A 13,342-nucleotide genomic window follows, 5' to 3' on the forward strand; every position below is an offset into this window, starting at 1 on the left:
AACATTTTAGAATAAAGCTGTAACTTAACAACATTTGGAAAAAGTCAAGGGGTCTGAATACTTTCCGAATGCACTGTAGTATGTATACGCTGGAAGTAGAAGCCTAAGTGTTGTTGTGCATTAGTTTACACCAATTAGGGTATGGGTGGTAGGGTTAGGGTAAAATAATGAAGGAAAAAGAAATATAAATATATATATATAAATATATATATAAATATGAAGGAAAAAGAAATATAAATATATATAAATATATATATATATATATATATATATATATATATATATATATATATATATATATATATATATATATAGCTGAAATTGGAAGTTTACATACACTTACGTTGGAGTCAATAAAACACATTTTTCAACCACTCCACAATCTTCTTGTTAACAAACTATAGTTTTGGCAAGTTGGTCAGGACATCTACTTTGTGCATGACACAAGTAATTTTTCCAACAATTGTTTACAGACAGATTGCTTCACTTATAACTCACTGTATCACAATTCCAGTGGGTCAGAAGAATACATACACTAAGTTGACTGAGCCTTTAAACAGCTTGGAAAATTCCAGAAAATTATGTAATGGCTTTAGAAGCTTATGATAGGCTAATTGACTTCATTTGAGTCAATTGGAGGTGTACCTGTGGATGTATTTCAAGGCCTACCTTCAAACTCAGTGCCTCTTTGCTCGACGTTATGTAAAAATCAAAAGAAATCAGCCAAGAATTCAGAAAAACAATTGTAGACTTCCACAAGTCTGGTTCATCATTGGGAGCAATTTCCAAATGCCTGAAGGTACCACGTTCATCTGTACAAACAATAATACGCAAGTATAAACACCATGGGACCACGCAGCCATCATACCGCTCAGGAAGGAGAAGCGTTCTGTCTCCTAGAGATGAACGTGCTTTGGTGCGAAAAGTGCAAATCAATCCCAGAATATCAGCAAAGGACCTTGTGAAGATGCTGGAGGAAACAGGTACACAAGTATATTTTTCCACAGTAAAATGAGTCCTATATCGACATAACCTTAAAGGCCACTCAGCAAGGAAGAAGGCACTGCTCCAAAAATGCCTTAAAAAGCCAGACTACAGTTTGCAACTGCACATGGGACAAAGATCCTACTTTTTGGAGAAATGTCCACTGGTCTGATGAAACAAAAATAGAGCTGTTTGGCCATAATGACCATTGTTATGATTGGTGGAAAAGGGGGAGGCTTGCAAGCCCAAAGTACACCATCCCAATCTTGAAGCACGGGGGTGGCAGCATCCTGTTGTGGGGGTACATTGCTGCAGGAGGAACTGGTGCACTTCACAAAATAGATGGCATCATGAGGAAGAAAAATGATGTGGTTATATTGAAGCAGCATCTCAAGGCATCTGTCAGGAAGATAAAGCTTGGTTGCAAATGGGTCTTCCAAATGGCCAATGACCCCAAGCATACAAAGGAAAACAAAGTCAAGGTATTGGAGTGGCCATCACAAAGCCCTGACCTCAATCCTATGGAAAATTTGTGGGCAGAACTGGAAAGGCCTGTGCGAGCAAGGAGGCCAACAAACCTGACTCAGTTACACCAGCTCTGTCAGGAGGAATGGGCCAAAATTCACCCAACTTATTGTGGGAAGCTGGTGGAAGGCTACCCGAAACGTTTGACCCAAGTTAAACAATGTAAGGGCAATGTTACCAAATACTAATTGAGTGAATGTAAACTTCTGACCCACTGGGAATTTGATGAAATAAATAAAAGCAGAAATAAATCATTCTCTCTGCTATTGCTCTGACATTTCACATTATTAAAATAAAGTGGTGATCCTAACTTACCCAAAACAGGACATTTTTACTAGGATTAAATGTCAGGAATTGTGAAAAACTGAGGTTAAATGTATTTGGCTAAGGTTAATGTAAACTTCTGACTTCAGCTGTATATGGGAGATTGGAAATTATGCAGACAATTTCACTGATGGAAGCCACAATCTATCTGCAATATTAAAACTGATCTACCCCCAAATACATAAAGAGCACTTCCGTGTAAGCATACATTAACACATTGAGGGTTGCTTGGCACTGTTGAGCACTGTCTGCTAGACACTAAAGCTTGGATTATAGTTATTGCATATAGTGTGTGTGTACTGTATGTGTTTTCTGCATGTCTTTACAGCATCACTGATTCAAACCCTGATAGTTTAGAAGAGGATGTGTCCAATAGGGCAATAGCATATTTCCTATTTATTGGATGGAGTAATGTGTGCTGAAATAGCAGTGGGATGGATTGGAACCCATGCTACAGCAGCATATGTGTTCTGGAGACAGTGGCTTAGACCGCTATACCACCCTAGGCCACATGATTAACATTTTAACATAATCAATTGCATAAACTGTGTTAGGCAAAATCTTACTGATCCTGCACATTATTTTGACTGCTTAATCTTCTGACATTAACCTATGGACACCCACCAACTGATGTCATATTTAACCCTTGCCTTATCAGACCTTGTCTCAAGTGTCTCTAATGCATTCACTCATTATAGCAAGGTGTCAGTGAGCATTCTTAACAAAGAGGCTTCAAGAAAATTAGATGACTTTACTTTTTTGGGTCCATTCAGGCGGTGACTTGTTGGGCAGGGGGAGCGATGTATCCTTTTGCGGCACAACGCTTCCCTGAAATGAGACTGTCAGTTGCCTGGCATGGTGATGACAGGATAAGTGGATCCATTGGGTTGAGATGGGGCTTGTTCTAGTGGTTAATGAGAGGCCTCACACAAACCTGTTCCTCAGAGCCAGGCGATAAGCTTTCTCCGCCATGGATACCCAAGGGCCAGGCTCTTAGCTTAGTACTCTGCCTAAACAGGATAGCCTCAAAGGGGGTAGGCAGGGGACAAGGAGGCACAATTGCAAATTGTGATCTAGCAAAACATTACACCCCTTCAGGGATGGTCTGTGAGTGCCTGTGAAATCAGTTCCCTCCCACTCTTGCCAAGTTAGTCATCATAGGAGTGTGACAAGGCCTGTCAACAAGCCAGACATATGAACTATTCTGCTAAGGAGGAGCTAAAACCTATAACACATTGAGGAGGGCAAACGTCTACTGTTTAAATGATCTGTTAGAGAAATATCTTGACAACAAGAGTAGAGTAACAAAGGTGGCAGAATTACAGTAATGCATTCATATGACAATTTTACAGCATGCATCTGACAGGTTTGAAAGCATGTCATCGATCAACAATTTCTTGATCTACGAAAATAAAATCGACATACTGTTCAAACTGAAAAGACCATAGTCTAGGCAAATGGTTGAAAATAGAAGGCAATCTTACCTTTCTGGAGAAGGCTGAAATGTTATGCAAGCTTCAGGCAGTTGGAGAACCCCAAAAGACCAGAGCAACTGCCCACTAGAACTCTTTCCTCCACGTTGTCTCCTGCTGTGTGGATTGCAAAAATATTTTTCCAAAAGGATAATGGCTTTCTGCAAAAATCACTTTGGATACTAAAACAATTCTACACAAATACACAAGCTCAATTTTCTAAGGAAAATAAAAACATCCCAAAATTGTTGGACCAGTGGTGGTAAGAATGACAGGAATTTTAGTTGGACAACAGTATACTTTTGGTGAATTTGCTGTGGGATGGGGGCCATCAGGAGAACTGAAACAAATAAAAAATTCTGAAATATGTCACCTAGTGGCGCCCCCCTCGGGTTTGTGCCGTGGGGGAGATCTTCGTGGGCTATACTCAGCCTTGTCTCAGGGTAGTAAGTTGGTGGTTGAAGATATCTCTCTTGTGGTGTGAGGGCTGTGCTTGGAAAAGTGGGTGGGGTTATATCCTGCCTGGTTGGCCCTGTCCGGGGGCATCGTCGGACGAGGCAACAGTGTCTCCGGACCCATCCTGTCTCAGCCTCCAGTATTTATGCTGCAATAGTTTATGTGTAGGGCGCTAGGGTTAGTCTGTTATATCTGGAGTATTTCTCCTGTCTTATCCCGGTGTCCTGTGTGAATTTAAGAGGCCTCACAAGTCCTTATCTGGCAACTTCATTAAATACTACTCCACTTTTAATTCTGGTTAGAGCCGGTTTGAGCTGTTCTGTGAAGGGAGTAGTACACAGTGTTGTACGAGATCTTCGGTTTCTTGGCAATTTCTCGCATGGAATAGCCTTAATTTCAAAGAGCAAGAATAGACTGATGAGTTTCTGAAGAAAGGTATTTGTTTCTGGCCATTTTGAGCCTGTAATCGAACCCACAAATGCTAATGCTCCAGATACTCAACTCGTCTAAAGAAGGCCAGTTTTATTGCTACTTTAATCAGAAAAACAGTTTTCATCTGTGCTAACATAATTGAAAAAGGGTTTTCTAATGATCAATTAGCCTTTTAAAATTATAAACTTGGATTAGCTAACACAACGTGCCATTGGAACGCAGGAGTGATGGTTGCTGATAATGGGCCTCTGTACGCCTATGTAGATATTCCATAAAAAAATCTGCCATTTCCAGCTACAATAGTCATTTAAAACATTAACAATGTCTACACTGTATTTCTGATCAATTTTATGTCATTTTTAATGGACAAAAGTTGCTTTTCTTTCAAAAACAAGGACATTTCTAAGTGACCCCAAACTTTTGAACGGTACTGTATATGTGTATAAAACAATATAATTAAACACACAATAACAAAATAAACATATTTAATAAAAGCAATCACATTCAACTGCATAGAGGTCCTCAATCAATAATATAAACTGCCTGAGTGGTACCAGCACATCTAACTGCAGAATGTTCCACAAATTAGGGGTAAAAAAAACTAAACGCAGATTTTCCCAAATCTGTGGAGACTGAAGGGATCTCCAGTGTTATCCACTCCTGATAACGGGTTTGGTAACTTAATCTTAACTTAATTAATGAAGTTACATATTTCATATTGATTTGCAAATAAATAAAAGAGAATGCAGCTCTCTTTTTACAGACTGAGAGGTCCATCCAACATTATTACACACACGACATTAATGAGTCCTAAAATTGTCCTCTGTGATGAAATTTATTGTGGAATGGTAGACTGCGTCCAATGGTTTCAAAACAGAAGTTACCGCATGCATGTAAACAATATCACCAACATCCTATATAGGGAGAAGCATTGTAGTACAATCTTTGTCCTATTTTCAATACTGAGGCATGATTTATTTATTTTTAAAAATATCTTGGATCTTAGCTTCTTAGTCAGATTTTATATATGTGTTATGAAGGACAACTTGTCATCAACCCAGACATCCAGGTACTTATACTGAGAAACAAGCTCAATTTGGGCTCCATTTGTAGCGCATATATGCAGGTCCTCAGGGTCAACATTTCATGACCTAGAGAACAGCAGGAGCTGGGTTTTACTTATATTTAACACTAATTTAAGATCTGTAAGAGATGTCTGAATTTAATCAAAATCCTGCTGTAGTTCACCAATGCCTTGCTGCACTGAGGTGGCACAGGAATACAAAACTGTGTCATCTGCATAGAGATGAATGTTACAAGTACTAACAGTGTCATTAAAATACAAGGGGAATAGTAATGGACCCAAAATCGAACCCTGAGGTATACCTATTTCAATCTCAAGAAATTCAGATTTAAGCCCATTTGTCAAGTTCTGTTGCTAAGATAATTCTGAAACTATAAATAAGCTTTATATCCTAGGCCTATTCTTGATAACTTCTTCAGCAAAACAGAATGATCAACATTGTTGAACACCTTTGACAGGTCAATAAACAGCACATCTCTTTTTAGCATCCAAGGCATTGACAACATAATTAACAACTACTGTGGTTGCTGTGGTAGTACTATGCCCAGGCCTGAACCCTGATTGGTTTATTTTAAAAATACAATTAAAAATTAACAAAGTTGGAACCAAGGATTTAAGAATCTTAGCTAAACAAGTTAGTCTTGAAATAATAGTTGTTCATCTGTATCCCAACCCTTATGGAGTGGCAGCACATATGTGGATTTCCATGCCGTTGGAATAGTTATCTTTTATTTATTTTTATTTAACCTTTATTTAACTAGGTAAGTCAGTTAAGAACAAATTCTTATTTACAATGACGTCCTACCCCGGCCAAACCCTAACCGCCCTATACTTCCTGATAACAATGTTAAATAAAAAATGTGGGCTACTGAGCCAGCAGTAAAGGGAGCTGCCCACTTAAGCAGACCAGGCTCCAAATTATCAGCCCGTTTTTTTGTGTCTAATGTTAGCAAAGCATCCAGGACTTCTTTATCAGTGAATTTCCAAAAAGAAAACTCCTTACCAGCATTTTCAATATTATTCAATAGATTTTCACCATCAACATCCAAACTACTCTATTCAAGAGCTGGCTTTGAAATGCATTCAAATATATAGCCCGCAGAGATAAAATGGTGATTAAATGCATTAATGATATACATTTTGTCAGTAATAGGGCCAGAATCTAAATTAATTTATTGGAGGAGAGAAGAGGAGACACAGCCCTTCAGTAACATAATAGCTTTCCAAAATGTAGTGTATTAACATAATAATCAGATTTTGCTTTTTTAACTAGTTTTACACACAGATTTCTCAATCGCCTGAAAGACTGCCAGTCTGGGCCCGAGTCTGTGAATCTAGTTTTGGCCCAGGCAGCATCTCTGTTGTGTATTTTTATTTTGTATTTCTTTATTACACCTTTATTTGACCAGGTAGGCCAGTCTAGAACATGTTCTCATTTACAACTGTGACCTGGCCAAGATAAAGGTGCGACAAAAACAACACAGAGTTACACATGGGATAAACAATAGTACAGTCAATAACACAATAGAAAGATCTGTATACGGTGTGTGCAAATAAAGTAAGGAGGTAAGGCAAAAAATAGGCCAATAGTGGCGAAGTAATTACAATTTAGCAATTAACACTGGAGTGATATATGTGCAGATGAGGATGTGCAAGTAGATATACTGGTGTTCAAAAGAGCATAAAAACAAAAACAAATATGGGGATAATGTAGGTAGTTGGATGGTTGAATGGGCTATTTACAGATGAGCTGTGGACAGCTGCAGCAATCGGTAAGCTGCTCTGACAGCTGACACTTAAAGTTAGTGAGGAAGATATAAGTCTCCAACTTCAGTGATTTTTGCAATTCGTTCAAGTCATTGGAAGCAGAGAACTGGAAGGAAAGGCTGCCAAAGGAGGTGTTGGCTTTGGGGGTGACCAGTGAAATACCTGCTGGAGCGCGTGCTACGGGTGGGTGCTGCTATGGTGATCAGTGAAATGATATAAAGCAGAGCTTTACCTAGCAAATACTTATAGATGACCTGGAGCCAGTGGGTTTGGCAAAGAATATGTAGCGAGGACCAGCCAACAAAAGCATACAGGTCGCAGTGGTGTGTAGTATATGGGGCTTTGGTAACAAAACTGATGGCACTGTGATAGACTGCATCCAATTTGCTGTGTAGAGTGTTGGAGGCTATTTTGTAAATGACATCGCCAAAGTCAAGGATCGGTAGGATGGTCAGTTTTACGAGGGGATGTTCGGCAGCATGAGTGAAGGATGCTTTGTTGCGAAATAGGAAGCCAATTCTAGATTTAACTTTGAATTGGAGATGCTTAATGTGAGTCTGGAAGGAGAGTTTACAGTCTAGCCAGACACCTAAATATTTATAGTTGTCCACATATTCTAATTCAGAACCGTCCAGAGTAGTGATGCTAGTCGGGTGTGTGGGTGCGGGCAGCGATCGGTTGAAGAACATGTATTTCGTTTACTAGCATTTAAGAGCAGTTGGAGGCCATGGAAGGAGTGTTGTATGGCGTTGAAGCTCGTTTGGAGGTTTGTTAACACAGTGTTCAAAGAAGGGCAAGATGTATAGAGAATGGTGTCATCTGCTTAGAGGTGGATCAAAATCACCGCAGCAAGAGCGACATCATTGATATATACAGAGAAAAGAGTCGGCCCGAGAATTGAACCCTGTGGTACCCCCATAGAGACTGCCAGAGGTCAGGACAACAGGCCCTCCTATTATGATAAGCCCTCCGGTTATGATATCGTTTAGGACCTTAAGCGTGTCTGAGAAGCATACGTGACCAGCTCGGAAACCAGATTGCATTGCGGAGAAAGTACGGTGTGATTCAAAATGGTTGGTGATCTGTTTGTTCACTTTGCTTTCAAAGACTTTAGAAAGGCAGGATGGATATAGCTCTGTAACAATTTGGGTCTAGGGTGTTTCACCCTTTGAAGAGGGGGGTGACTGCGGCCGCTTTCCAATCTTTAGGAATCTCAGACGATACGAAAGAGAGGTTGAACAAACTAGTAATAGGGGTTGCAACAATTGCGGAGGATAATTTTAGAAAGAGAGGGTCCAGATTGTCTAGCACAGCTGATTTGTAGGGATCCAGATTTTGCAGCTCTTTCAGAACATCAGCTGTCTGGATTTGGGTGAAGGAGAAGCGGGGGAGGCTTGGGCCAGTTGCTGCGGGGGGTACAGAGCTGTTGACCGGGGATGGGGTAGCCAGGTGGGAAGCATGACTTCAGATAGCTCTGGACTGAACCAAGGGCAATACCTATTATTTAATTTTTAAAGGGAGCATATTAATCTACAATACAATTGAAAATATTTGAAAAGTGGTTCAGAGCCAACTATGGGACAGGTATAGATGCAATACAATAAAATTCATCAAAATAAAAGTCACTAAAAAAGGCCTGTTCACATTGAATTTTTTTAAATTCCTCTTGTTGATAAAACAAGGTTTGGATCGAGGCATCCGTATATCCCTGACACATACAATGGGACAGTGGTCACTAACATCCAAAGCCAATACCCCAATCCCAGCATATTTCTTTGGGTTATTTGTAAAAATGAGGTCAATCAAAGTCGCTTTGGTAGGGTCCTTTAGGTTTGGACGGTTAGGCTTTGTAATCAGCTGGGTCAAATTTTGATTAGCACAAAAATCATTTAAACAGTCAGCATCCTGCGTTCCCCATGCAAGATTAAAATCTCCAGCAATCAACACCTCTGGGGAAGTAAAATGGCAATTAAATCAGTGAGTTCGATTAGTACACACTTCTTGGCAGAGAGTGACGATAGATTCCTATAACTTTTATTTTTGAAGACTTAACTGAAGACTTAAAGCCCAAAATTTAAATTGGCTTAGGACTGGAGGTATCCTTTAGCAGAGAAACCGAAAGAAGATTATTTGTGTAAATAGCAACACAATCACCTTTGCCTTTCTTATTAGCCCTAAAAACATTGCAACCATCCATTGCAACATCAAAGTCCAGGGTTTATCAGTTAACCAGGTTTCAGATAAAATAAAAATATCAGGGTGCCTGAGAGGCCCAGATCTTGACATGATCCATTTTAGGTAATAAACTATGAATGTTAAGATGTCAACATTTAAAACCTTTTCTGCATTTAAAAATTAGAGTTTCAATACAAGTCCAATTATTTTGAGGTTTCAGAACAACAGGAGATTCAAAGATTGGATTATACCTACTAGGAACAGAGAACAAAGTAGGAATAGCAATTACATTTCTCCAGTTAGCACCGTTAGGCATGTCACCACTTTCAGATACAACATGTGGAACTCTTACAGTGAACAAAGAAGAGATGGTAAAAACTGACTTACATGTAATGCTAATGTTGTCCTCACATCAATTTAGTTGACCAAGAACCTTTCCAATGTTTGATGACAACAGCTGGGAGCCATTTTCACCCAGGTGAATTCCGTGTTCCACAAAGTAGAGTCAAATATCATCACCTCTTGAAGACCAATCGTCAGAACTATGGCACATAGTTAACTGTCAATGGTTTTAGCGGAGCTGGGGTCCCCTTGCCCTCCCCAAAATGAATGCTCTGCACTGTATTTTGACGTTTTATTGACAACAACCTATTAGCCTGATACTTGCTACGTCCTGTCATCCTAAACTAGCTGCATAACTCTGTGAATATATGCATATTTCTGCCTTGGTTAATTCCTATATTGAGATATTAGCCTGTATTGTCAACATTTCTGCCTCCTGTGGTTCATATTAACATGTGAACATTTGAGTAATTCCTGTTGTTTTGTATTATATTTCTGTATGTAACCTTGTTAGGGTATTAGGTAATTACAGCTTTATTATTCTGTGCCTTTATTTGTATGTAATTACAGTGCTTTATGCCACTAATCTGCACTTTATTGGTTATTAATCCTTAATAGTCTACTGACGCACCCTAACAAGGTTACAATCTAAGTAACATAATAAAAAAATCTCCATGTAAATCCACCAGTTTAAGATAGAGATATCAGACCATGCATTTGCATGTCCTGCATCTCAATCCACCACATCCGACCTACAGTATGTCGGCCTTCCACATCTGCGGTGGAAGGCGGCCAAGCTACAATGTTATTTGTCAGACCATGAAACATCCCAAAAATTGGTCTTCTCACAAACACATTGGTAGCGTCCGAACGGTTTGGCCTACAAACCACGGTAATGTCTCCTAGATATAGGACAGACACTTCAAAACCTACATTTTTGACTGTCTTTTTTGCCATTTATGTGTTATTCAATGTGTTTCCATGGGCTATAGTAGTAAAGGCCAAATTCAATATTTTATCAAATAATTTTAAAATACTTTTTGGGGATACCTAAAGATGTCCTAACATTCTACATCAAAACAGCTAAATTATCTATGGTATGGCCATCTCAAAACAATTCCATATGTTAGCTTAGTAGAACCCCTCCCCAATCGGTTTAGACTTTTAGAGGTTTAATAGCTAAAATGCCGGCACCCTCATGTTACCTTACTGTTCATAATTGGTATGCTTCTTTATGGAGTTGTACCTAGTGGCCATTTTATGTACTCTCGCCTTACTATAGCTTACAAGTGATGTTTTTATTTTATATGCAATAAGTTGTGGCTGTTAATGCTATTCATTTGGCTGCTGCCTACTTGCTTATGTATATTACTTTTTGTGTACTCTCTCTATTTCATAGACCACTCAAACACTCACACACCATTCTCCTACCATGCACCACATGGAATAGTTTGGACTCAACCTTTCCTTCTAACAAAGGAAGTACATCTGTAGGAGTCATACGCCAGTCAAGCCAGTTATGAATCTAATGGACCACAATTTGGATGGGTGGATTTATAGTTTATTAGTCTAATTGAGGTGTAGACAATAGAACATCACGCATTTGAGTGTTTGAAATTGTTACGCGGCTGCATAGGATTTGTCAGATTCTAAAGTTGTGTGGTTTCGTTGCATCCAATGGCAGTGTCCGCCATAAGCTAACGCAAGGAACCGCTTGTGGATTTGACCGTTCAAATGCAGTTCCACCTCTGACACTGCCAAAACAACCGCTAGCGCGGATCTGATAGAATCCACTTCCAAGTCTGCGAACTTGGACAAAAATGACTGAAAACTCAGATGAAATACTGAAATTCAATTGTCTATTATTCTGGGTTATGGTTCTATTCAGAATTTCACATAATAATTCATGAGAACACTACAGTATTTCATACTTAAGATTCATGCAAATCTCACATTGACATTGAGCATTCATATCTCAAGTTAGGCTTTGGCCCACAGTGCCCAACTGAGGCAATGGATTAATCTGTGTCAACTCTGCATGTCAGAAGGGATGACTGTGAATGCCAAAGTGCTAGTGAGGATTTCGGGTAACTAACAACAGTCAGAGGATTGAGGTGTTACCATCATAACACTGGGCCCTTGCTCTCATCAATCATGTATCAGTGCATGTAGCCCGCTATTTATACCAGTGTGGATCATGATGGCACAATGTACTGCATGCAGAAATGGAGATGGAGCAGCTGGAGCAGCCACCGTTCAAATTTGACAAGAGAAAATTACAAAAAAGTCTAAATGCAGTCGAACACCTAATATTTCACATTAAAGGGATATTTTACTCAACAAAAACATACATTGAGTGTACAAAACATTAAGAGCACCTTCCTAATATTGAGTTGCACACCCCTTTTTCCCTCAGAACAGTCTCAATTTGTCAGGGCATGGACTCTACAAGGTGTCGAATGCGTTCCACTGGGATGCTGGCCCATGTTGACTCCAATGTTTGCCACAGTTGTGTCAAGATGGCTGGATTTCCTTTGGGTGGTGGACTATTCTTGATACACACGGGAAGCTTTTGAGCCTGAAAAACCCAGCAGCGTTGCAGTTCTTGACACAAACCGTTGCGCCTGGCACCTACTAACATACTCCGTTCAAAGGCACTTAAATATTTGTCTTGCCCATTCACTCTCTGAATGTCACACATACACAATACATGTCTCAATTGTCTTAATACTTAAAAACCCTGATTTACCATCAATATGAGATCATTGCTTTCACCGGATTCACCTGGTTAGTCTATACGTCATGGAAAGAGCAGGTGTCCTTAATGTTTCATACACTCATTGTATTTGAGTATTTTCTTCATTAGTCCACTGTTTGTATTTGTATTTATTATGGATCATCATTAGCTGGTGCCAAGGCAGCAGTTACTCTTCCTGGAAAAATTAAGGCAGTTAGCCTTAACAGTTAGCATTAGTTCCTGAGTGGCGCAGCAGTCTAAGGTACTGCATCTCAGTGCAAGAGACATCACTACAGTCCCTGGTTTGAATCCAGGCTGGATCACATCTGGCAGTGATTGGGAGTCCCACAGGGCTGCGCACAATTGGCACAGCAACGTCCAGGGTAGGCCGTTATTCTAAATAAGAATTAGCCAAAACAAATAAAAATATACTTCATGATGACAGCTTTGCACACTCTTGGAATTCTCTCAACCATCTTCACATTGGAATGCTTTTCCAATAGTCTTGAAGGAGTTCCCACATATGCTGAGCACTTGTTGGCTGCTTTTCCTTCACTCTGCGGTTCAACTCATCCCAAACCATCTCAGTTGGGTTGAGGTCGGGTGATTGTGGAGGACAGGTCAACTGATGCAGCAGTCCATCATTCTCCTTCTTGGTCAAATAGCCCTTACACAGCCTGGAGGTGTGTTGGGCTATTGTCCTGTTGAAAAACTAATGACAGTCCCACTAAGCGTAAACCAGATGGGATGGCGTATCGCTGCAGAATGCTGTGGTAGCCATGCTGGTTAAGTGTGCCTTGAATTCTAAATAATTCTCATCATATAACATAATCAAATTATAAAACAACTAACTATAACATTTCACCTTCCTTATAACTGTAAAATAGATATTTGTATGTTTAGTGCTAGAGAAAATGTGCACATTTTCTAAAGGCCTCTCTTGACCAAAACGTCTGCCCCCATCGCTGTAAACGTCGCACAGAGCTCTAGCTTGGCTCCCTGAACTTGTTAGGAACTAGCTTTTCATATCATATTAATATTGTC

This window comes from Oncorhynchus masou, chromosome 2, assembly GCF_036934945.1.
Source record: "Oncorhynchus masou masou isolate Uvic2021 chromosome 2, UVic_Omas_1.1, whole genome shotgun sequence".
NCBI classification, from domain to species: domain Eukaryota; kingdom Metazoa; phylum Chordata; class Actinopteri; order Salmoniformes; family Salmonidae; genus Oncorhynchus; species Oncorhynchus masou.